This window comes from Anarhichas minor, unplaced genomic scaffold (assembly GCF_050575085.1).
Source record: "Anarhichas minor isolate MPS153535 unplaced genomic scaffold, ASM5057508v1 ptg000010l, whole genome shotgun sequence".
NCBI lineage: Eukaryota > Metazoa > Chordata > Actinopteri > Perciformes > Anarhichadidae > Anarhichas > Anarhichas minor.
The window spans coordinates 11672380-11698219 of NW_027466456.1; positions in this window are offsets into that span (position 1 = coordinate 11672380).

A 25840-nucleotide genomic window follows, 5' to 3' on the forward strand; every position below is an offset into this window, starting at 1 on the left:
TATGCCATCTTGGTAATGGGCCCAACTGGCTATTGTTCATAATAGCATTCGATTGGTCCGAATGGTCTCAGGTCCAGATTTATTGGCGTACGTGCCTGTCTGTCTGCCCTTGACTTGAGGCGTACATTACCTGCCTTTACCTCTGCCTCCATCTTTTGGAGGCAGAGGTAATAGACTAATAGACTAAGCAGAAATTAACTAATCATTTCGCAGTCTTTCCATTTGCTTGGCAGTGAGAGGCAATCCTAGACCAACCACTTCTACAGACTAATCAGCTCAGAGCAGAGGTGGCAAGTGCGTGTAAATGTCCAGGATTTAAAATTTGCTTTTGTTCAGCAGTGCTCTCACTCCCTCACTGACTCCTGCTTCTTTTACTTGACTATTTCCCCTCTCATTAATTCTTTATCCTTTGTTTCTTCAGCCTGATTGTCCCAGCTTCTTGTCTCCTTCTGTAGCTCTTCGTCTCCCTCTCAATCCTGCACTAATATGCCCTCACTTGTCTCAACCTTTCTCTCGCCTTTTCAATCTTTTCCCACTTTTCCTCTTACTCTGGTTTCTCCCTCATTCATTTCTACTCCCTCCATTCTCTCCAGCCCTCTCTCCCTGTCCTCTGTAACAGCCTCGTGTTTCTACTGGCTCCATCTGTCACGACCATGAAGGGCACAATGCCCGCTGCTCAGCTCAAACCTCGGAGCTGCCACTCTGGCTACTGGACTGAACACACTGGCATATGTGTTGTTAAGAAGAATGGCACTACACGACACACACACGCATAACACAGACAGAGATGCACAGCCAGGTGGTGGTGCCATGCATATATGCATTCTCAGGAATTGTGTGTGCTTGCGTGTCCAAGTATTTCAGAGCATAGCACTCATACAGTATTTGCACACACACACTCACACACTAACTTTCTGATAAACTCAAAATATACAGTTTTCGGAGAGCAACATATTTTTAGGTGGTGACGCGAATAGCATGATGTTCTAATGTGGGGTAGATACTGTATCCCTCATATGTTTAGAATCCAGCGAAAGAAGAAGGAAGTGTGACTGTGTTTAAAAATGGGCACATTGAAACTTTTTTGGAAATACAAACCACCATTGCCCACAGCAGCAGTAACTGCTATATGATAGTTTTGGTGCTATGCCGTTGTTCCGACGGCCCAACAAACGGAACCCCAATGGTCCGAAAAATGTCCCATTGGACCTTAAGACCATTTGTCCGACAGTCCATTATTCCAAAAACATACTCCTTCTGTAAGCCCATTGCTCCGAAAATACAAACTCCAACCAAGAACAATCACAGCTCTTGTGCTGCATGTAAATAATTCAATATTTCATCAGAAGGTGACTTTATTTTGACCCTTTGCGGACAAGAGAATATGATGGCAAAACTTGTTTTACAGTGGTGTAACCGAATAAACAACCCGTGATATTTATCATATTTTGTTTAGTTTTGAATACTTATTTTAAAACATGGCCTAAGACTTTTGTTAAGGCATAATTAAAGGCTGTACTCTTAGAGCATTATCCTCAGTGATGTTGACTTCTGCTACATCTACAATTATCTACATCTACGAGACTATCTGCAGGTGTAGGCATAGACTTTGTACTGTAGCATGTGCATCACCTCCTCTCACACACAAAGCACTGTGTATGCATGCCGGTTTAGCTTCCCTAGCTCATCGATGACCTGGTGTCACAATAGGCACAAATGGGGGAAACCTGGGCTCAGCTACGCTGTCTAATTATATGTGTTCAGATTAAGAACAAGAGGACACATGCATGCTCATAGACGGATGTGCACAGAAACGGATGTGAGACAATCCTGATCTGAACAGGGCAGCAGTGCCACAGTGTTGAGACACAGTCAATGGGTCTGACCTTGGACTGTCTGCAATTTGAACAGTTTAGTGAGGCATATTGTGTGTACATGTGTGACCGATGAAATCAGGTGTTGGGGAAATTCTATCGAAACCCAATTGACATGTTGCAAATAATATGAAGTATAGTTTTATTCTGAAGGCTGAAAAAATATTTCACAAACGGATTAACATTTAGCAGGATGTAACTGATATACTTTAGCTCCTTATGGTTTCCTACTGCGGACTCGCAGAAACAAAACTTGTTATACATATGTATACATATTAAGAATCTCCCCACACAGTGCCCACTTTTCACAACTATTTAATTGCACAGTTCGCTTTGCCAAGTCAACGGTATTTATTTAACCAGACACACATTATAATTGGAATTTTTCACATCATTACTTTATTGGGGGGAAATAAAGAAAGAAGGAAAGGCATCAAAGCTTTATTTCCATTTTAGGAAATATTATTTAGTTTGGCCCTTTCAAATTCATTACATTTGAATGCTGCCAAAAACACAGCTATGAATGGTCATATATACCTCTTTTTGGGCAATATTTTATGTGTCAGTGAAAAAAAGAGAGTATACAGAATAAGTGTGTGTTTTTAGGTATGGGGCTTTTTGTGTGTAACTGCTTGTCTTTTTCTCTGTACATACCAACAAGCAAAGTTTAAATGTGTTTGTGTGCCTGCGTCTTCCTTTGATGTGTCAGTTTTTTGATATTTCCATCCACCTTGTTACTATAGTCACCCGCTTCAAAGCACAGCGCTCTCCAGTCTGGTTGCCAATGGATACCATAACACATCACTTGATACACCAGCGTCATTTCATTCTCCTCGCAACGCTACTCAAATTAAAAGCACTTAAGTGACATGAAATGCATTTACCATATCTACAACCATTATAGCTAGATTCATTCATACTGTCTTACAGAGTGTACTGCCCAATAACATTACACGTTTTCTCTTCTGTAACAAACAGGATAAACAGCTAAGAGTGGCATAGATAGATATATCAATTTACAAATGATAGATATGAGTCCGTGTCTGGCATCATTAAAAATCTGGCTCTCTGTCCCACCCCCGACATAACACTAGAAAGAGCTTCTGTAAGAAAAAACACAAGCTACAGGTCCAAATGGGTTTGTTAAAATCCTAAAATGACTAAACCTGGCCCAAGGGACTGTTAGAATAAGTGTTTGGATTTTATAACCATTTTTATAAAAGAGAACACAATAGCAGCCAGGGGAAAATCAGATTATTAGGATCACTATGCAAATGTGTACTCGAACGATGCGCTGATATCCTTGCCATCTTTTCGTAGAAGTGGCTTGGAGAGTAAGAAGTAACACTTCCTTTAGGGCATCTGTATCGCTCTGCCAGCATGTTAATATTAGCAGTGGCATAGTAAATGTCTCCAATTTTTTTTATATACAGTGTATACTGCACATATGTGTGTTGCATGATACCATGGGGGTGTGTGATCACATCAAAGTGGGATGTATTATAATTGCTGTCAGCTCATGAAGCAATCTTCATTTTGCATACACACATACACACACTTAAGAGGTTTATATCCAGTCAAACGTAGGATATTCCATGTACTGAGGGAAATCTGTTGCAGCACTTTGATTACAGTAATGTCCACATCCTATACATACTAATGTCACAGAAATATGTCATGTGCTTAGGGCTTTGTGTAAATAAAAAAAGCCCATCATTCTCATCACTGTCCCCACACACTGCTAGGATTAGAAACAGGGTTTTAGGGGAAACATGTAATTGACAGGCTCCTTTTGACCAAGGCTTTTATCTTTCTTGTTCCCTGCGTTAACACACGGTAGCTTCACAGTGTTGCATGGGTGATAAATAGTATGGCTGCCTTATGCAAAACTGTCTGATACAATGTTGGTGATGGTGAACTGGGATTCTTGGAACTGGATATTTTTTTTGTGTTTTAGGCTGATGTTATAGTGAGCAATGGAGACATGAATGGCGAGGACAATAACAAGGAAGTGTTATGTGTAATGTTTGCACACCATTTTGTTTATACCCATATTCTGTTGGGTTGGCTAACTTTGCTAACGTGCCTTATGTGCATGGTTTAAATGTGCATTAATTGGTTTTCTGGCCACTTCGGGGCAGCACAACAGGCTGTAAACACAATACAGACAAATGGCAAATATGTGAGAAAACTGTAGCTTTTTAAAACAAGCGAACACAAAGTACCATAAGCATTCATTTTGCAGTCTTGTTTGTGCACCTGCCAGATTTGAATCAACTTAATTTGTTTCATCGCAGTTCTGCACTACACAAACTCTGCATGGATATATGTAATGCATAGCTGCTAAATGGTCGACTGCAGTTATCAGCTAGAAGCTAACCTTGTCTGTGTACCATTTGGCGCAGGGCATGTAGTGTACGGTAGGGTTTACTTGAACTTTTTTTACGAAAAGAAACTGCCTGCTTCTGCTCAAAGGACTTTTGCATAAGTGTAGCTGGCCAATCAGGCAGTGCCTACCAGCAGACAGTCGGACCCCATAGTATCTACGCAGCACACATCACTGTAGGCTATCCAACACCCTCTTCAGCGAGTGGCGTAGGAGCGACAGGGCCCTCTTGGTAGAGGGCTCCACCTTTGCTTAAAGAGGGTCAGGTGCATCACAACAGACACCACTCACCCTTTCCATCAGTCCTGTGTCGTTCCAATGAGCACAGACCCTGAAAGGAGCCCAACATGTTCAATAGATTTAACTGTACAAATGGACACCCTACCAAACAACGCTGCTGACACTGCTAAGCTGACACTGCTGAACTCCTCACGATCCCTAGAAAAACCATCTACCAGCAGCTCACGACCAACACAAGGGTCACATCCAATCCCCAACCGGAGGTTCCCACCCAATAGACAGGGGTCTCAGGCGACCCCCACCCAAACGATCCTTCACCTGCCCTGATATACGCCAAGAACCATCAGCGGACCAGATGGGGTCACCCCGACGGGGCCAGGCCCGAACAACATCCCATAAATACGGATCTCCCCCCGACCGAAATGTCTCACGATTCCAGATACGGCCATCTACCAGCGACCCACGACCATCGCAGGGTCTACGCCCAATGCCCAGCCAAAAACCTCCGCAGGTTAGACGTAGATCCTCCCCTAACAAGGGTCCGGGTCGATCCCCACCCGGATGGTCTTTGAGCTACCCGGGTACACGCCAGGAACCATCCAGGGATCAAATACAGGCATACCGACATAACGAAACCCAAACTAAATAGCGTGAATAAGAATATGTTCAGTAGAACAGCTTCATGTCCAAAAATTTCCTAAGCTAGTTTTTGTCAGCAAGGAGAACTGAGCTTGGTCAACTTGGATGTTCATCTTCAAGAAAATGCTCAACATTTATTTCTTCTGTGACCTAAGTAGTAAGTTGAAGTAGGCCTGTTTTGTTTGTTCTGCCAATGCAATTTTAGTTGTCGATTTCTGGCCAGCTGTCCTTGAGGTCCCATGGGCTGACTATCTGACAGGATACTTAATCGTCACTCAGTGTGTGTGGCTGACCTGTCAGTAAACAGTACACTCCTTGGAGATAAATGTCTCAAGGTGGTGAGGAAGTTTTCCACCTCTCACTTATGATCTTTTTTGTTCAAGAAATCAGCCGCATAAATATCTTTTAAGCTTGGTCATTGAGAGTAAAGGAGAAAGTAGTGTTATCCTGTCATAGTCACACATTTTATAGAAGGGAGAGTTATTGGTGGATGGATGGGTTACCAAAACATCTGACTTTGACATGGTAGACTGCGGTTCATTTTTCACATTTCCGAGTAACATTGCTTTCTTTTAATCATGACCATGATTGTTCCAAATCCATAATAGTTATGGATACAAAAGCTCCCCTAACCTGAACAAAGTGTTCATCACAAAACACAGTTGCAGAACACACAGCAGCCTGTTTGTAGAAACCAAACGTGGAATATTACACTTGGGAAAGAGACTTTGTGACTGCTAGCCACAATGTTAGCTAGAATGTACTAACAACTAGTTGTCAATATATCGTTGCAGCAACAGTGTCACCGAGACAAATTCTCAGCACATTCATTGTAAGTAATACCCCTGCCTATTTCATATGCACTCTATATCCTCACAATTCATACGTGCTTCGTTCTTTTATTTTTTTCTGCCAGAGCAGCCTCAGATGAACCCTGCTTTACTTTGGAATGGGGCATCTCCATCTTCATGCCCCAGTGTCTAATGAGTTGAGAGATAAGTGGCAAAAGTGTGCTTAAATGAAACTGCCTTATTATAGTATTGGGTTAATGACCCCCCCCAACCCCACACCTCTTCTGTTCCTCCATCCTTCGTCCCCCTCAGGTGTTGTCGTTGACATGTGGAAAGAAAATAATTTATGGTGTGCTCATCACACACACAAACAAAGGGTTTATGAGGGAATACTATGATGCTTCACACATTGGAAGTCTTGAGCACACACACCTCCATTTAAGTTAAGGGGCAGTCAATCTTTATCATTTGCAGCCCTATAGATCCGCTGTCTCCACTGATGTTAAAAATGTTCCCACCCTTCTCTCCATATCAGCAACTGCTAGCAGGCAAATTCATCCACAGGTACCTGGGCATGTATAAAAAATATATTTGGATCCAATTTATTCTGTTTGTAGGCGTGTACAGGTAAAACAAATTCTACAGTGGGCTTGTCAGCGAATAGAGGAATGCTGGCTGCAGCTCCCTGGAGTATTTGAGTTTCAGAGCTAATCATTCATGAATTATTGTAATACCAACATTACTGATGGAGCAAAAATGCTTTACCGAAGTCAAATATTTAAAGTGCAACAGACAGTTTGTACTATGTCAACGATTGAGGAATAGAGGTCCATTGTGTCAATGGAAAAGAGTAAACTATATAATTCTATCAGGTCAGTGATATATGGAGCAAAATTTTAGTGTGACCTCATGTAGACCCTGAATTTCTTGTCTTTAAGCTGCCTTCTACTCTTATATAAAATATGCATTATTATAGCATACAGTAGGCTACAGTACACTTAGAAATGCAGTCTAAATTACTATATTTGTATACGTAATCATAAATTACTATAGCATGCAATTTCTCGATCATAAAGCTACTTACGATGTTCAAATAAATAAGTATAATCCTGTGTCAAATGATATCATCAATACACAGATCTTTTGCTTGTGACTAAGTACAGTGTAACACAAGCACCCACATACCATGTCTATGTAAAGGTGCAGGCACAAAAAGGTGCCTACGGTTTGTGTAGTTCATCTGGAGGTAAAGTACTACAGCGATTTAGTATTACAACTCTATAAAATCGGGGGACTCACAAGACACACAATTTTAGAGAATGTTCAAAATGTATGCAGCATGAGCTTTACTTTTAGTCCATATTATGATTCAAGCCTCAAAGAGTGTATCCTACAATGTCCATAATGGAATGTAATGTTGTCTGTCATTAGACCTTCCCTGCCTGTGTAAATGGCTTCATCTTTCAAACATCCCGACCCCAGACCATGTCACGATCACCCTGATGACATTACTATGACATCATCATATTATTTTTCTCTGCCTTTGAATCTTCGGCTCACTCCAAAGTCACTGAAGATGATACCCAGCTGTTTTTACAGGTAGTAGTAGTCCACACCATGATGTGGAAACTCTTCTGTCTGTGAAAAATCGGTGGAGTAATATTATATTTGATTTATTATATTTTGACTTTGAGAAATATTCATGGGGAATAACCTTAGGAATATAAATTGATTTTATTGATGACTGTTGATGCATGTACTGCTGGTGCATAATGTAGTCAAAGTCTGACATGAAACCTTTCTGCTCTGTCAAATATCCAATAAGGTAGAAATGCTGAAAAGCAAAACAAAGACAAAACAGTTGGTTTGTGTCGAAATCCATCATAGAAGATAAATTTATTTCAAACTCCAATTATCCTGCCATGGCAAATGTATGATTGTGATAAAAATGCATTTAAAGCAGAAAACCATACAGTACAATAAAAGTGAAGAGTAAAGGGAAAAATAACAAGAGTGATGAACAACAGGTGCAGGATAATAAAGGTGAAAATAGCAAGTGAGTATTAAAGAAGTGAAACGGGGTGCAGAGGGGAAAATTGGTACTCCCTGTGTGATGTTTCTCACCTGCCCCCTGGTCTGCCATATGCTTGACATGACGTTAACAGAAAGATCAAGACATATTGGCATCCTGCCTCTGCATCTCCCAACAGCCCTCCCTCTTGTCTGTCTCCATCAGTGTCTCATTTCCTCTCTCTCTCTTTCTCTACTTTGTCACACTCTCCTATGTTATTTCCTGCTTTGTCTCTTTTTTGTTTTTATCGTTCACTTTCTTGCTGATAACATCTCCATCCTATTTCTCTACATATTTCTCATTAAATATCACCCTCACCTTCTTTCCTCTTGCCCTAATTGAATTGTACCTGCTTCCACTCTCTCCTCCACCTCTTCTGTATCACATTTCCCATTCATCCCCTCTTCTAAATCACTGACTTTTCCACGGTCTCTAACTTTTTGCATTCCAAAGCTTTATTCTGACAACTTCTCATGCAATACGATGGCACATACAATTTAAACAAATTGCACCGGTCGCATAGTTGGGCTACAACAAGGAACAACAGCATCCCATCTTCATTAGTTTGGACAATAATGATTACGCAAATTATATCATTTTCGTCCTCAAGAATGATCAGCAGTGGTAAAAGACATTAAACGCCAGCTAAAGAGTATGATCAAAAAAGGTCAAGTCATTCTCCTGTATGAAGTAACTACAGATGAGCTTTATCAACAGTATAGCAGCATCACCTTGTGAGACATCTGGGTTTGCAAGTTCAGATTTTGTATTGTAATGGGAAAGTATGTTATAGTATAGATCGTAATACAGATATCTTGACCACGTATATAAGTTAGGTTATGTTATAGTATCATGTGTAATGTTTAAAGAATGTACTACTGAATGTGAGGAAGTCAGGAGATGATTTTAATTAGTTTAGTATCCAGGTGTCTTGTTATCTGTTATCTTGTACACTGTTTCTTTGTTGGTAAGACGGAGACACAGAGAGACCTTGACTAACAGACATCCTTTGTCTGAAATACTTTTACTCCCCTTTTTACGCATTATCTGAAGTTGTAAAGGCGTGAACTTTTGTATGCATAAATGATGTTGAATATTGCATTTCGTCGAAGAAGGTTTCACGCAGTCGACTGAATACGTGGTTGCTGTGCTTTCTTCCCTCTTGCGCAAGAGAATAAACGGAAAAAGACAACTTTGAATCTTCTGATGACTTCATTATTGATTTGAGAACACAAACTCTCTCCTCCCGATTAACCTAGACATTTTCCACCACAGTATGCTTCCATTTGAAACTTGATATACAAAATTGCATACCACAAATCACAGCCAAACTGAGATAATAAAACAGGCCTAGGATATAATGTCAGCCCGGGCCAGTCTCTGCACACTATAAACAGACTCTATATCTTTAGTAACATACCTTTTGTTTGTTAGTTTATTACTACACACAAGAAACAGCATCAATACCAAAAAATAGTTAAAAACAGCCAAATGTTATTCAATTGCACTCCCATAATTAAGGCAACAGGAATAAATATTAATATATATATTATTGTTCTGCACTTTTAGAGTGTTTGTTTTTCACCTAGCATTTCCTCACGCGCTCTGACTTTTCAATATTATTTATATCCACCATATGTCCTGCATATCTACAATTAATGACTAAGTATTGATCACATTTATTAGTTTTTCAAAAACATGGAATCAACTTGTAAATCAACTTATTTTTTATTTTATTTTCAAATGTAAATTGTGTTAGTTGTAGTGTCAATTTTGTTGTTGCTAGTAGAGCATGACAGCAGCTTGGCGATCTCTAGAAACACCCTCTAAAGTCTCACCAAAATGAAAAGAAGTCCAATCAGCAAAACTAGAAAAACCAGTGTGGGTATGCAGAGCCTATCAGAGTCAAGCTGATAAACTACGTGGTGATCAGTTGAGCCTGGAACTCCAGCTCAGTCAGACTTTTGACAACATTTTTTCAGTTCTAGAACTTCTTCATATTTTCTCACATGTCCTCTCACTCGCTGATTCTTTGTACTCCTTCATCCACTTTCCCTATAGTCTTTGGTTGCAGCTGTTCTTTTGTCCTTTAAATAATGCAGGTTGTTCTTTGAAATTTTGAGAAAATTGAAAGACCCTTGCTCTCCAATGTATCTTCAGTGATGATTTATATATTTATAAATGTGTATATTCTATTCCCATTAATACTCATAATGATCTTCAGTTAGTGTAGTTGAAAACCTCATCCCTAAACTCAGGCTCGTTCTCTCTCTTCCCCGTCTTCACTCTTGCCTCGCTTTCAAACTCGTCAAGTGCTCTTTGGGTGGCGCCTCATTTCCATTTTGATTTCTCTTTGCCTTTGTAGTGGTTCATCATCTCCCCGTCTCGCGGCCTCCCTACCCTCAACCCCTCTCTCTTTACTCCCCCCGGCTTTCATCTCTACCCTTCTTCATCCTGTCCTCGTGGCTTGTTTATCTATTGGCATGTTTATACAGACGGCCACTGACCCATTAACCGCACCAAACAGTGCCTTGTCTCATCTTTGTCAAGATTAGAGAACATGGCTCAGATGTCTATAGGCTGATTTTTACATTTGAGCTTTCTTTCCTACCAGTATATTATCTGAAATAATAATAATAACAATAATAATGAGGAGGGTAGCAGTTGATGATCTGAGGGTACGTGTAAGAGGAGTGTGGCTAGGTAGGAGGGGGCAATGTTATGGAGAGCTTTTTGAGGGATGCAGAGAAGTTTTGATGCGTTTTTCTATATGGAGCCAGTGGAGGTTTTGGAGGACAGGGGTGATGTGTTCTCTGGAGCAAATGTATGTGAGTATCCGGGCAGCTGATTTTTTAAAGATTTTTAAGTGAACACTAAAAAGAAGGCTATTGCAGTAGTCTAGTCTCGAGGTGATAAATGAGTGGATAAGGGTTTCAGCTGCAGAAAAGGAGAGGGATGGGCCGAAGCAGGCAATGTTTTTGAGATGGAAAAAGGCTGTTTTGACAATGTGGTTGATGTGGGATTCAAATGAAAGCTTTGAGTCAAATTGGATTGGGTGATAAATTTAGTAGAGATGTATAATAGGATGTCGTCCACATAACAGTGAAACCGGAGACCATGCGGACACATTTTGTGACTAAGGATGACGAGGAAGGGACCAAGCACCGAGCCTTGGGGGATACTTTGTGACACAGGGGCGAGGTCAGATTTGCAGTTGTTTACATAAAGGAAGTGTTGTCTTTCTGAGAGGTAGGATTTGAACCATGAGAGGGCAGTGTCTTTGTTACCAAAAGAGGATTCCAGGCAGGGAGGATGGAGTGGTCGATGGTGTCAAATACTGCAATGAGGTTGAGTAGGATGAGTGTGTTGAGGAGACCGGCGTCTGAGGTAAGGAGGTCATTCATCGAGAGCAGTTTCAGTGCTGTGTTGTATTCTGAAACCAGATTGAAACAATTCATAGAGGTCATTGGAGTCAAAGTGGGTTTTCAATTGTGAGGCAACAGTGCGTTCATGCATTTTCGAGAGAAAAGGGAGATTTCATATAGGTAGGCAGTTATTTGGGATGTCAGGTTCAAGTCCAGGCCTTTTAAGGATGGGCGTAACAGCAGCAACTTTGACTGCAGATGGGAAATGACCAGTAGAGAGGGAGGAGGTAATTGCTTCAAGGCTGAGTGCTGGGAGACAGGCTTTTACATAAGTGAAAGGGATGGGGTCAAGGGCACAGTTGGGAGTCTTCATGCCAGAGATCTGGCTTCTAAAGGTCAGAGGTGGTGATTGGGCAGAAGTTAGGGAGGTGCTGGTCGATAAGAGAAATTGGAGTATTGGACAGAGAATGGGTGGAGTTGGCAGTGGCCAGTTCACTGTGAATAGTTACTATTTTGGTTTGAAAAAATGTTATGAAGGAGTTGCATTTATCATTTATATTATGGGAGTATCAAGTTTCAGGATTATGGATAAGTGATCAGATTATAGATGGTATATAGAGATACTAACGATAAATAGTAACGCCAGTAGAGCACACTAGTTCCAGGATGTCCATGATTGTGGGTGGGGCATGTAACATGCTGGGTGAGGTTGAAAAAACTGATTAGGTCCAGTGGGTGGGGATGTTGAAATCACCTAGATGGTGAAATTGAGCAGAGCTGGGTAAGTAGTCCAGATAGTTGGGAGAAAAAATCGGGGTGGGGCTTTGGAGGGCGGTAGAAGATAGCAGTGACCAGAGGTTTGGGACCAGAGAATGTGAAGGCTAAATATTCAAAAGAGTTGTGAGCGAGATTTAACTGGTTTAGATGTCCTTATGGTGTATGACTGCAATTTCACCCCCACGTCCCTCAGAGCATGGTTTGTCCATCTATGTATAGCCATCTGGTGTGGTTTGATTCAATAGAAAATAATCAAGGGATTTTTGCCAAGTTTCTGTAATGCAGAGTAGATGAAGCATATTGTCTGTGATGAAGTCATGAATGAGGAGCCTTTTATTGTTAAGGGACCAGGTGTTCTAGAGAGGGCCCTTTGAAAGGGGCGCAGATTGGCCATGTTCGCGTGGGGTTCGTTGTTGTGATGACGCAATGAGGAAGTAGGGAGAAACCACAGAGATGGGATGGAGTTTTCCTTATATGATGTGAGGGTCCAAGGACAGAGGATGTCGTATGTTGTACATATTGTAAAGCCCTCTGAGACAAATTTGTGATTCTTACTATTGGGCTATACAAATTAAATTGTATTCAATTGAAAAATGAAGTGTATATAGTAAGAAACTAAATGCATTTATGGCACCGTGTCAGACAGCAGAATAAGAAGCCATGAGACAAAAGACGAGAGTAAAAGAGTCACAATAACATAAAAGAAGGGATAGTGAAAAGTGAAACCTGCCGTATATACTGTAGGGATTAACATTATCAGACAGAAAGGTGTAGGACTTATGTGACACTGAGCAGAGCATCCAGAGAGACCTCAGTTGATCCTCCATGCACAAACTACACATCTATCCTTGGAAGACAAAATTCTCAGAGGGCTTACAGAGTTGTCACACATTAGATGTCGCTCGAGGTGGCTCAATTGTGGTGTTGATTGGACTAGATCTCTGCATCCTGTCAGGGTTTTGTTTGCAGAGCCTTTATAATTCAGCACCAATTTGGTGGAGAATAAAGCCATTACAGTGGGCTTGAGAGAACTCCTGCGAGGACAAATACAAAATTCTCAAGGGAGGATTACATTTAAACACACAGTAATGGCTACCACCACTATTTTATTTAACTTATGCTGTCTTGCTATGAGGTAGAGCAGGGGAACAGGTAGACAATCAGAGCTATATTGTCTGTTCTTATTGTATTCATGTACAACTGGTTTAGCTTCAACTAACTTAATTAACTAACTAACTGCACAACTAAACGGTTCTGATGGGCAGATGAGAGGTTAAGCTGCATGCAGTGGCGGCTGTTCCTCTGGGGACATCTGCATCTTGTTGGATCATGGTAGTTGTTGAATCACATTCTTCCATCTCTCGCTCTGTGGCAGTTGATTGGGCTTTCTCTGATACCTTCGGAACCTGGTCGTCTTCTCCGTTGAGGTTTGGCTTGAACCGTTCTTCCTCGTCTCCATCTACCTCAGCGGGATGCCGAGTCATTTTATCACCCCCCCTTCCTAGCAGCAGGGGTCATCATGGCATCTTTGCCAGTTATAAAATGTATTTCATCTTAGAGTCTTTACTTTTAGAGTCTTTTGATCTCAATAGTTGCTGGAATAAATCTTCAGCAGTGGGCCTTCGAGCCCGCAGACGGACAGAACTGCCTCCTCCCCCCTTACTCCTGGGCCTGACGGTCGGGAGGGGGGGTTCAGAGATCACCTTTCATTATCAAAGTCCATAGTCAAAGTGCTGTGTCGAAGAAAAGTGTGAGGAGTGTCCTCTTACGTCTATTTGCCTGTTCTTCTTGAGAAAGGTCAGTGCAATTGTATGGCATAGACTATTTAATTCTTCCATATTTGAAATGTTAGCTATCTCAGCTGCCGAACAATACCAAACAGTTTGATATAAATCACTGAATAAAACCTGATCAATTAACAATTGAATTACATAGATAGGCATTGTTATGACAGACAGGCCTATATAGAAATACATGTATGTGTACCTATATGCAAAACAAATTAATGGATAACATTAATCTCAACATTTAAGCACAAATCAGTGTCCTGGGTGAGAGACAAGATAGGGAGAGGAGAACAGTCCCCCCCCTTTCCCCCTTTCGTGTCCTGTGCTGTGGTTGAGATGAAGTTGCAGGCCGAGCAATTACCATCCAGTTCATAAAGCAGAAAACAGAATAGTAAACAGACTTGGCTATCATGAACTTAACTATACATAACTTTTATAAACTCAGATGTTTATATATATATATATATATACTGTGTATGTATATATATATAATACAGGAATTTCCTAAGATTAAGAGTAGCATATCAAGTAAAACTTCTTTAACTTGTTTATTACGATTGGATGCGTCTCCGTGTCCTCAGGAATGTCGCTGATCGTAAAAAACGGAAAGGGCCATGACCTTGTAGGGCTAGCCGTAACGGTTTGAGAGCCGTGATTGATCCCAAGTCGTATCTTGAGTTTGTCCAGGCACAAGGTAAATCGAGAGTCGAACCATTTAGTGCACTGTGGGTCATGAGAGTAGTTCCTGAAACAAGTTTATTAGTTAAGATTTTGTCATCTTTACGTGGATCTTCGCTACACATGACATTGCTTCAGTTCATATTTCTAAAAAATCTGCAAGGCAGGAACCTAGTTTTCGTCATTGCTTGTGAGTCTTGTTGTCCTTCATGAGAACATGAACCCTGTAACCCATTTGTCTTTCATATGAATCAGATTGGAAATGATAGCAGGACACATACAGATACAAACTGCTCAAACAGTCTCTAAAAGTGTAGATTTTGATCTAAAGTATATCACTACATTAGATTATTCAAAGCCATTAGCTATGCTGGTAGAATGAGTACAACATACTGTGGAGAGCAGTAAACTTTGCCCGTTGCACTCTGTCTTCAAACCCTAATTTAATTTGGAGCTGTAAATACAACTGAGGATGAAGTGTGCAGCCCACAAACTGCAGATCTCATTGAAGCAAACAAGATAGGGTGAGAAATAATTCAGTGCATCAGCCGTAGGGGTCCTATAGACAAAGTACTGGAGATGTGTTAGTATCTCCCATTTTCTCAAACCCATAAAAGTCCTCTCCATTTCTTCCTCTTTGACTCTATATCTTTCTCTGTCTCCACAGCCTGAATAGATAGTTTATCTTGCGACATTATAGCACAGCAACAGTTCAGTAAAATAAATAAAAAATATGAAAGAATTAAAGAATATGGCTGCTAACTCTTGGATGATTCATCCTGGGTATGTGGAGTCTCACACATTATCAGCGATACAGAGAGCTGTAAAAAAAGCAAAAGCGGGGCCAAGAGACCTATGAGGCAGAAGAGGAAGCAAGAGAAAGAGGCAGTGGTGTGCAGGGGGGGCAGTGGAGTAGAGGGAGGTTAGAGGGAGGAGTGCAAATGGCCTGGAAAGGAATCTGTTAGTCTCCTAGTTCTGGAGGTGCTTCGACAATAGATAAGAAAACATTAACTGCTGCGGTGATACATCTTTAATGGCACTTTATGGGCCCTGTCTTCAGCTAAAACAATTGAGCCATTCTAGCGACACTGGGTAATATACCACAAAAATAAGATGAAAGCTGGTGCGTGTTTATGCACCAGTGTGTTTGGCAACAGTGGAGGATAAGACTCAAGAACGAGGAGAACAGAGGGGAAAAAAGCTCAGCAAAAGAAAAAGATGATTTGGCACAGGCGTTAACTTGATTAAAAAGTTGTTGCGGTTGCAGGAGGAGTGTCGTTATTCAGCCATCCATAACTGAAGAACACCAACAGATTGCTTGGCTCCCAGCTCATGCAATTGTTCCAAGGCTTGAAAGGAATGAAACATGTCACTTCCATCCAAGGAATGACATAAATAGGATTCAGAATATGAAATGTACTATGAATTAATGAACAAATGGTCTTTAACAGTTTCCTCTGTTGGTTTGTTCCCAAACTTAACGTTGAAGAAATACAATCCACATCCAGTAGAAGAAAAAGGTTCCTGACAAAAATGTTTTGTGTGTAGCTTACATAAGGACACCAAGCCAATGACCCTTGGGCGGGGATACAATATCATAAAGAAGAGTTTACATTCTATGATTATTGAAATATAAAACCTGTTTTTAAGACCCATTATGATTATTTTTTTTACAGAAAAGACTAAGTTCAACAGATTTTTTCTCCGTCAAAATGATTACTTGGTCCCAACTGATATAAATATTGGCTACAATTTACAGCAAAGAAAGAAAATATAATTGATCAACTAAATAAAATGTGATTTTTTTTTTTTTTTTTTTTTAAGTCACCAATAAATAAAGGTGTGTGTGTGTGTATATATATACTTTTTAAATTATTACTGCAAACAGTTTTTATAAACATAAGACATAAGTTCAACATACCCAATTTTATGAAGCAGAATTTTGTGAACAATTATTTGTGGCAATGCAGCAAAATTGTAGCTAAAAAGAGCCAGCATGTGTTCAAAGTAGGATAGCTACATCAGTAAATCTTCTAAAAGAAGGTCAAGAGGTGGAGGGGATCAATGCCATTGAATCAACCCAGAGCATGAGAGGAAGGGAGGGTTAAGATGGAGAGATAGAACAGGGAGAGCAGCAGCAGCGTCGACTGGGAGAGCAGGGTAGGTGGGTCACAATATACCAACAGGACAAAAGGCCGCTGGGGCCTTCGATTAGCCCCAGTAGCATTCAATAGTGGTTCGCTGGAGCTCTCTGAGGGAGTGACAGTGAGTGGTATTTGTAGGGCAAGAGTAAGAGATGTCAGGGAGTGTTTATATCTGTGTGTGTGTGCGTGTATTTCTGTATGGTGGGTAAAACCAAGAAAAAAGATCCTCGGGTACATAGGACATGGTAGGTCAAACTGTCACACAGGTTACACCACATTTCCATTGGCAAAATGAATTGTATTAAAGTAAACATTTACTGGCTTTAATTGTGTTTTTGTATTTTCACATTACATGTTAGACATTCACTTGATTTTTGGAGCCCTTAACTATACTTGAGTAGGATGAGACAGAGAACTGTCTGGACTGATCTATTAGGAAACCATTCCAGCTCCTCCAACTCCCTTGTATATCTAAGTGCATAGACCAGGCCTTCAACTCCCACTGAATAAAATCAAGTTGTAAGAACATCAATTCATTTTTTAAAATACTGCCATTCATCATCCCTCTCCCATATATTCCTCCTATAGTTTCAAGTTATGTATTATCAAAAGCAGAAGTAGCATAAAAATCTTGGGTCTCAAGCTAGAATATATAACATAAATTAATATGAAATAAAGTAATGTGTGGTTGACATTATTTGCAAACATGAAGAGGAATGTAGTAAATGTATATGCATGACAATGTTTTTAAACGCTAAGTAAAGTATAGGGAAGACCTTATTTCCTACCCGGAAAGGAGTATAAACATCAGAATCAGAACCGGTTATTGCCAAGTACGTTACACATACAAGGCATTTGTTTATGAACCCAACTGCAGAATGGAAGAAACAATGTTGAAAATACAGACTGCGGCCCATCAGGACGTCTTGGTACTGATGGGCCACAGCCTCCTGCCAGAGGGAAGGGGCTCGAACAGTCTATGTCCAGAGTGAGAAGGGTCGGCTACAATCTTTCTTGAATTGCTTTCAGGGTCCTGGAAGCCAACAAGTCTTGGAGGGATGGCAGATTTCAGCCAATCACCCTCTCAGCAGAGCGAATGATACGCTGCAGTCTGCCCTTGTCCTTGGCAGTGGCTGCAGCGTACCAGACGCTGAGGAGTCATGAACATGAGGAGCAGAGGATAGACTTCATATTGTAGAAGTGCACCATCATTGTCTTTGACTGGTTGAACTTCTTCAGCTGCCTCAGGAAGTACATCCTCTGCTGAGCCTTCTTGGTGATGGAGCTGATGCTAAGGTCCCACTTGAGGTCCTGGGTTATGGTGGAGCCCAGGAAGCGGAAGGGCTCCACAGTGTTGACGGGGGAGTCACACAGGGTGATAGGTCTGGTGGTCAAGTGACATGGTCAAGTGTGTTACTTCAGCCTGAGCACAGCTAATGTGTTGATGGTATCTCGGCTGGCTCAAGTTGTTAAAATCCCTGGCGTCAATAAAAGCAGCCTTCTGCTGCGAGGTCTTGGGCCCGGCCTGTTGATAATTTCATAGAGCTTGTCCAGTGCTTGGGTGGTGTCGGTGTGTGGTGGAATGTACCCCGCTGTGAGAACAACTGATGACGACTCCCTCAAGAGATAAGAAGGACAGCATCTGATAATATGGTGCTCTAAATTATGTGCAAAGCCCATAGAAATGATCTTCACATCTAAGCACTACTTGTAATCATGAGCCTCCCCCGCTTTTCCACGATGTTTTGTCCAGTCCTGCCAATGAATGGAGAGCACCTCTTGAACAAAGTTTCCATAAAAACCATGACGTTTAATTTCTTGATGTCCCCGTTGAAAACCCATCCTGTTTCTGAGTTCATCCAGCTTGTAATCCAGTCACTGGACATTTACTATAAGAATACTCAGCAGATGATGCCGTTTTTCACATTTCCTAGGCCTGACTAGGACCCATAAAAGCGACCGTTATTTTTTTGTTTTGATCCTGCATTTTCAGCAAGAGGTAATCAAAGTCATGGATATTCTCTTTTGTTTGTATAAAAAACACAAATGATCTGATGTGCAAAAGTTTTTCCCTTTCATAATGTATAATAAGGTTTGCTTTGATGATGCGCATGTTGTGAAAAAGTAAAAAATAAATAACAGATAAAACAAGAAAAAGAGCAAAAATGCACAGCAGACGTCCACGACACCTTCTTGTTTATCTTACTAAAACATAATTCTTATATTTCTCTCTGGTTCTTATTCATATCCCACAAAAACTCTACTAAAATTGATAGCTCCTCTTTGGATTAATACAATGGTAGTGACCATGATTTTGCAAGTCAAAATTCAACAAACTGTGAATGAACTTCTTCTTATTCAGGATTGCATCCAATGAGTGCAACAATTCCTATTAATGAAGATGAGTTCATGCAAAATATTGCTGGTGTATTGCTGTAAAAGCTACTGTGACTTTTCATCCCATCTGTGTCCCCTTTCTTCCCTCCTTCCTTGACTTCTCACCAAGGAGATCCGGTAGCACGGTGCCAGCTCGTATGACCTGAGGGAGCAGAAAGGAGGCGTGAAGAGGAGCAAAGAAGCAGAGGGAGAAACGATTGAGCCCCCGCTGGCAGGTAAACATATACAGTGTATCCACAACATCACCCTCTGTCTTCCTCATGGATCCCTCCTCTCAATTTGTGTCTCTCTCTTTTGTCTATTGCCTTAGTTCCCTCTCCCCTGCTGTTTGCACCATGCACAGCCAATATGTTGGTCACTGCAGATATCACAATGTGTCACGGCACCAAAACGCTCACATGAAATCGTTCTCACCCTCTGGGGAAACACAAACATAAATGTTTATGTGCACGCACACTGTCCTGGGATGTAGGCATTCAACTTGTTCCTCTCTCTTCTGCCATTGCTGGCAACAGATGGGCTGTATATCTAGTGTGGAATTGTGTGTGATTGTTGAAAGACAGAGGGAAGGAGGAACAGTGGAACGTGTGTTTTTTGCAACCTGTTCTCAGTCCCAACTTGTCACATACTAAGGCTTGGTCAGGACCCCTTGGCATCACTTCCTTCCAAACTATGACGCTCCACAACGGTCACAGTAAACATGTGGTTACCATTGTAGATTCAACCCTTTGTTAGGTTTAGGCTAGAAAACCACTTGTTTAGAGTTTAGGAAAAGACTGTGGTTCAGGTTAAAATAACTTAGTTTTTAAGTAAAACTTAACATTAACACAAAGACAACAAGGGGGGGGGGGCTGAGGCAGAGAGGAGAGTGTGCAGGACAGAGCTCTCCCAACGAGCAACTCTCTATGTAAATACTGATGCATCATAGTGTTGTGTAACTTGACCATTTGTTCAAGGAAAGTCGGAAACACACCATACCATTGAAACCTTCTCGGAACAGACTCAAAACATAGAATATTTCAACCAAAGTATAGTCTTAGTCCTGCCTCTTCTTTATTTGTTCATACTCTGAAATACTTAATGTTCCTATAACACCCACCTACTTTTATGGTGGCAATAATGCCCCAAACTATGCTTTAATTTAATCCAGTCATCCAATCTATCTATCTCTCTGCCTACCTACATCTCTACCTACATATATCTGTGCATTTTGCATGTAAGAGTGTTAAGTGCAGTGTAATTAATTAAAGACACACAACATTAGATTACTTGGTGTGTGCTGCAGAGTCTTGCAAGTCTTTTTTAATGTTACCATGTGTTCTACGTCTTGTTTAGGGCAGGTAGACAGTATGTGCATAAATACATAAATAGTACATTTAAACACTGTCATGTGTTCACGATCACCGTTCAAGGCCGACCACTCGGTAAGACCAAACGCCACTGACAATAGAGTTGAGGGATAGAAGAGACAAGATGGAAGCTAAGTTAACCCAGCCAGGACCTAAGGCTATTCCTCCACCCAATCTGCTCCTAATGTCTCGTCAAAGGAACATTCAGGCTAACCCAGCAAAAGGGAGGTCAGTGACTGTTGTGCCCACATCTTTACAGAGAGCTGGCTCCATCATGGCATCCCGGGTCAAGCTGCACTTAACAGGCAGACTAGAGGACAGAGCGCAGGACTCCGGTGGGACGAGAGCAGGCAGACTCTGTTTACATCAATATTTGGTGCTCAAACATAGTCATAGCTGATGGACAGGGTTTCCCTGATGTTGTCGCTGTTTGCAATCTTCCTGATGCAAATTCAAGAAATGCACAGGAATGCACTACTGTTTTTGTTTTGTCGTTTATGTTTTTCTTGTTTAGCTTGTGTACAACTGCATTTTTAGTACAACCCTGTGTTGCATAATGACAATGAATCATCCTTAAATCTTTGAATGCATTATTTTTTAATCTATAAATGTATTCTTCATTGTATACAATGCATGTTGGTGGAGAAAGGGCATTATCTTTGTGATGCAATTCACCACAATACACCGCACCCTTGAAAATCAGTGAAAAACACAGCCTCCAGTAATAATCTACATATGAGCCAAAACACCCTGAGCCAAAACACCCCAGCCTTAAGTCAGACACCAGTTTGTGCACTCAAGGTAATGAGAAGGGAAGACACTTATCATTGCTTCCTGGATGCTCTTTTTTTTAGGCCGTTGAACAGGAGGCAAAAGGAGGGGTTCCCAAGCAGGGAACATCTTGAGTGATCTGAAAATCTTACATGAAACTGAATACCTGCTACAAAATACATTGATGGAAGAAGGTTGGATTTTGCGGGATTTAAAATGGTGCAAAAAATAGAGCAAATCATAGGGATGTTTTACAGGCATGACAGGAACAGAGAAAGCTGCGCAGACTGCAGTGAAATTGGACCATGCGGAGTCATACAATTTTGTAGATTTTCCTACTCCAAGATGCATGTAACAGGATACAGAGTTCATATAGGACTGAAGAGTGCTTTCTGGTCTAGGAAAGTTTGGGAGAAGGCTGGGTAATGCATGCTTTGAGGTGCAGCTTGGGGGCAGATGATTCTGAACTCCTGAAATTTAAAGCGGGACACGAAGTCAGCAATTTTATTATCCAGGCCAGGAAGGTCTGCTATACGGAGAGTGAAATTTCCCATGACACATGACAATGTTACTCGTCTGACAAATCTATTAATACTGGGGCCTTTATTTAGGATGTTAACAGTTGCCTCACTATCACAGATAGCTACTATTTGTTTCCTAGACCATAGATTGCCTCAGAGAGTGCACGCAATTATGTTTAGCCAGGTGTCCTTCAACCATTGATCATTGTAGAAGGAGCAGCATCAGTAAAACATTTCAGGGTGACTGATGTTTCTGCATTATTGTTGTAGAAAAACGATATTGCAGTCTGGTCTGTAACAGCATTGGTGAAGCAAGGATCAGTGAGGAGGGGAATCCTATTTATAAGCACCGCCTTGAGGTGAGAGTGGTCTGTGATTGGTGTATGACCCAATGAGAGACGATTAAGCTTCATTAAATATGTCAGCTAAAAGGTGAGAAATCACCTTACGTTCACCTCTAGCTCAAGTTTAAAAACTGTCACTCTTTCACAGGTTCCAGGTACAATATGGATGCTCTGTATGTCAAATCTTTGTTAAAAATCCACCAGTTCCAGATGCCTGAATTGGATGAACTTGTTTTCAGCGAACAATAAAAGACCTGTGCAACACATGCCAGCGTACTGGCTTTTGTTGAGGCAAAGAAAGCGCATCAGAATAAACAACATCAAGCGATTTATTTTCCTAATAGAAGTAAAAGATCTCACTCACAGACAGCAGGAGACACCATACATAAGCACTGCCCTTGTCCAAATGTTCTCCCTAATACAACTCTGATATTAGTGCCAGATTAATCTGCATATTGAGAAGGTCTATTATAAATACAAAAGTAGAGACATTGCACACACAAACTTTCAAATGCACACAACTGCATGCACACACACACGTGGTCATCACAGTCTCTTAGGACTAACAAGGAAATGATCTCTTCTTATAGGCAGATGTAATTTCCTTTCCCATTTCCTCTGCATGGACAACAATTACTGATCCTCAGCCAGGCGGTGATAGAAGGTAATATTGCACCGATATGATAATCATTGGCTTACTGGACAGCACATTAGAAGAGTGTTTGGACGTCGAGGCAGGAGGGACAGATGGGGGAAGTAGAAACAGGACACACACAGATTACTGCACGCAGATGGGCACACACACAAGCTTTCACACTGAGAACGCACACATATCTCCCTCTTTTGCACAGCCCCCTTCATATTTTTTCCTTTATTTCACAACGTGGGCACACTTCAGCCAAAGTGTACCTATGGAAAGCACAATCAGTGTGAACAGAGCTCTAAATATGTCTCACTCTGTCTTGCTTTTTGTTTTAAGTTATTCATGAAACTGAAAAGACAACATGGAAAGGTGGGCTGGGATGTGAAAGCATTGAAAAAGAAAACAAAGAGGAAAATGGTTGAGAGATGAAATCGGGGAGAAAATTTAAGAAGTGAGAAAACAGCAGATAAAAAGAAAAGATGAATAACATGAATAACTTGAAGTACTCATGTCTTTGTAAGGGTTTGTGAGGGCGTGCATTTACAATAATAGTTTCCAGCCACTCAGTGTTTGGACATGTGCAAAAATACTCCTGACTGCACGTACAGACCTGTGTTTGCATGTGCTCCACCTTTTGTTACATTAGGTGTGTATACGTAGAGAACAAGATGGTGTGAAATAGGGGAGATTTAACAAGTTCAGTGTGTAAACAGTCACGCTTGTGTTGTTAGTGGATGGATTTTATTCTCATTGCAAACTCTGCAGGGAGCTCTGAACAGCCGCCTTAGGGAGGTCATATTTAAGACTGATCTCAACACCATGTGACCTGGAGTCCTTGCTCCCTCTTTCAAAAGCCAGAAATGCTGGCTTTATTTTATTTTAAATCAAACTCGAAGTGTTGTATCTAAAACTACTGTCTTTTCATAGCAAAAATAAGTGCATTGACTAATTAGAGTAGATATTCTATTGAATTGACGAGCAAGTTATCATTAAATCTTCATCAAGAGTTATCATGACAATCAATATAGCTTTAAATAACTGTATGTAAAGATCTCTGCTTTTTTGTCCACCCATGCCAATACTTCCCTATGGATCTAATGCAGTGACACTAAAAGAATGGACTGAAAGCATGCAGGGGCAGCACCAATTTACTGGGATTGTCTCATTTTCCAAAAAAAACATCACATAATTACATTTCTACCCATAAGGCTTTAATGATTTGCCTTATATTTGATAATTTGCCTTATCATTTCGAAAGTTGTATTTTGGTCCTGAAAATGAAATGGCCTGCCTTAACTGCCGCATCATCTTAATCAAACTTTGCAGTTGCATAATATGTAACTAGGTAGAGAAAGAGAGAATTGGGAAGACCTTGAAATTCCATCGGGTAGCTAGGGTTTGTTCCAACACAGTACTGAAAGTACTGAAAGGTTTGGCAGAGATGTTGGCCAATTAAATAGCCAAGCTGTTGATGGCCCAGTCTTGTCCAAGGCTAATATATCCAAAGCACATAGCCATACCTAAAACAAATGTTACTAGTTTTACAATAGCTTCGATAAATATGTATCTCTAATTGGCTGCTGGGGTCTGTTTAAATAGTAACTGAAACACAGTTCAACCAGAGTTCTAAGTTGACATGCAGGGTATATTAAACCTTATGTAAGCTTGGCAAAAATAGTCTATAATAATATACTAAGTATGGGTGAAACGTCATCTCAAGTATGATGGTTACTGTATATGGTTAAACTGAGTACATATTTTTTTTTATATACTCCATATAACCATATAAGAAGCTACCATAAGAAAGATGATGCAAATTCAAATGTAGCTTTTCCTTTCTTCAATATAGTATAGGTGCAATAATACAGTCAAAAATACTATTAACTACTCTGCCATTCATCATGGTGCCTCTGGTAGCCATCTCTTCTACATAAAACATTGCTGATACCCTCTTGATTTTGCCAGAACGTCCACAAATTTCAACAGCTTTTCTTCAGGTCAAGGACTTCAGGATATACTATATGCATGTCTCGTGGAAATGCTTGACTTAATCTTTTATTACAAATGTCTGGGGAATCTATAAAAATTTTAATTAATTGAAATGTACAACATGTTGTCTATTCACTATGACCACCTACCGATCATTCACAAGAGCTTGTCTCTCCTATATGGCGCTGCCTGTGTGCCTCGTGTCCTGGTGCAGTTTTACACTCAGTGAGACTGCCTTACTGAATAAAGGATTAATTGGGAACTCTTGAAGTATTTGAACTGCAACTGTCAACTATTAACCTCCAGTAATTAGAGTTTATGATGCTAATGTTCTCTTGCTGCTTCGCAACCACAGCGCCCACCAGGCTGCTGAGTGACACTTGAGGGGGCAGGAGTGAGTGACAGCAGAGAAGAGGAGCAGACAGGCTGACCAGATGGCTGGATCTGTAGTGCCTGCAGTGTTGTGGCTTAATACCACAGGAGAGTGTACAAGGGGAAAGTGAAGAACTTTGTGTATTCAGGTTATACTCCGATGTAGTATATGCTGAGTGAGCAGACGGGGGTTCAACATTACATCCAAGAACACTTTCTCAATTCTTGCTGCTCATCCGTGTTAAACTACAGTCATATTAGGATTGAAATTTAAAAAGTGTCATGCCCAAGGATATTGACCATAACCTCCATGTTTTCCTAACTTTAACCATACCATTGTTCCCTTGTGGATATAATATAGATGGTGAGAATTCTAAAAATGCTGCCATATAAATCAGGTGCCTCATTTATGCACATTTTCAATTTTGGCATTAATCAAATTGAATGGCAACACTTGAAATATGTGCAAATAAGGTTTCTCAAAAATGTTTCTACACCTGGCTGAGGTGGAAAAGTTGACACATTTGAATTTTTTAATCACTTCATTGGTTATTAAGTGCAACTAATTATTTATTTTGATGTACCCAACTTCTAACATTTGCATAAAACTGGTGAAAGGATATTATTCAGTTTCTTTTGCAGATCTTCTGGAAATTCTGTAAAAAAAAAAAACGGTACTACACTTGGTTGGAAAACTGTTAT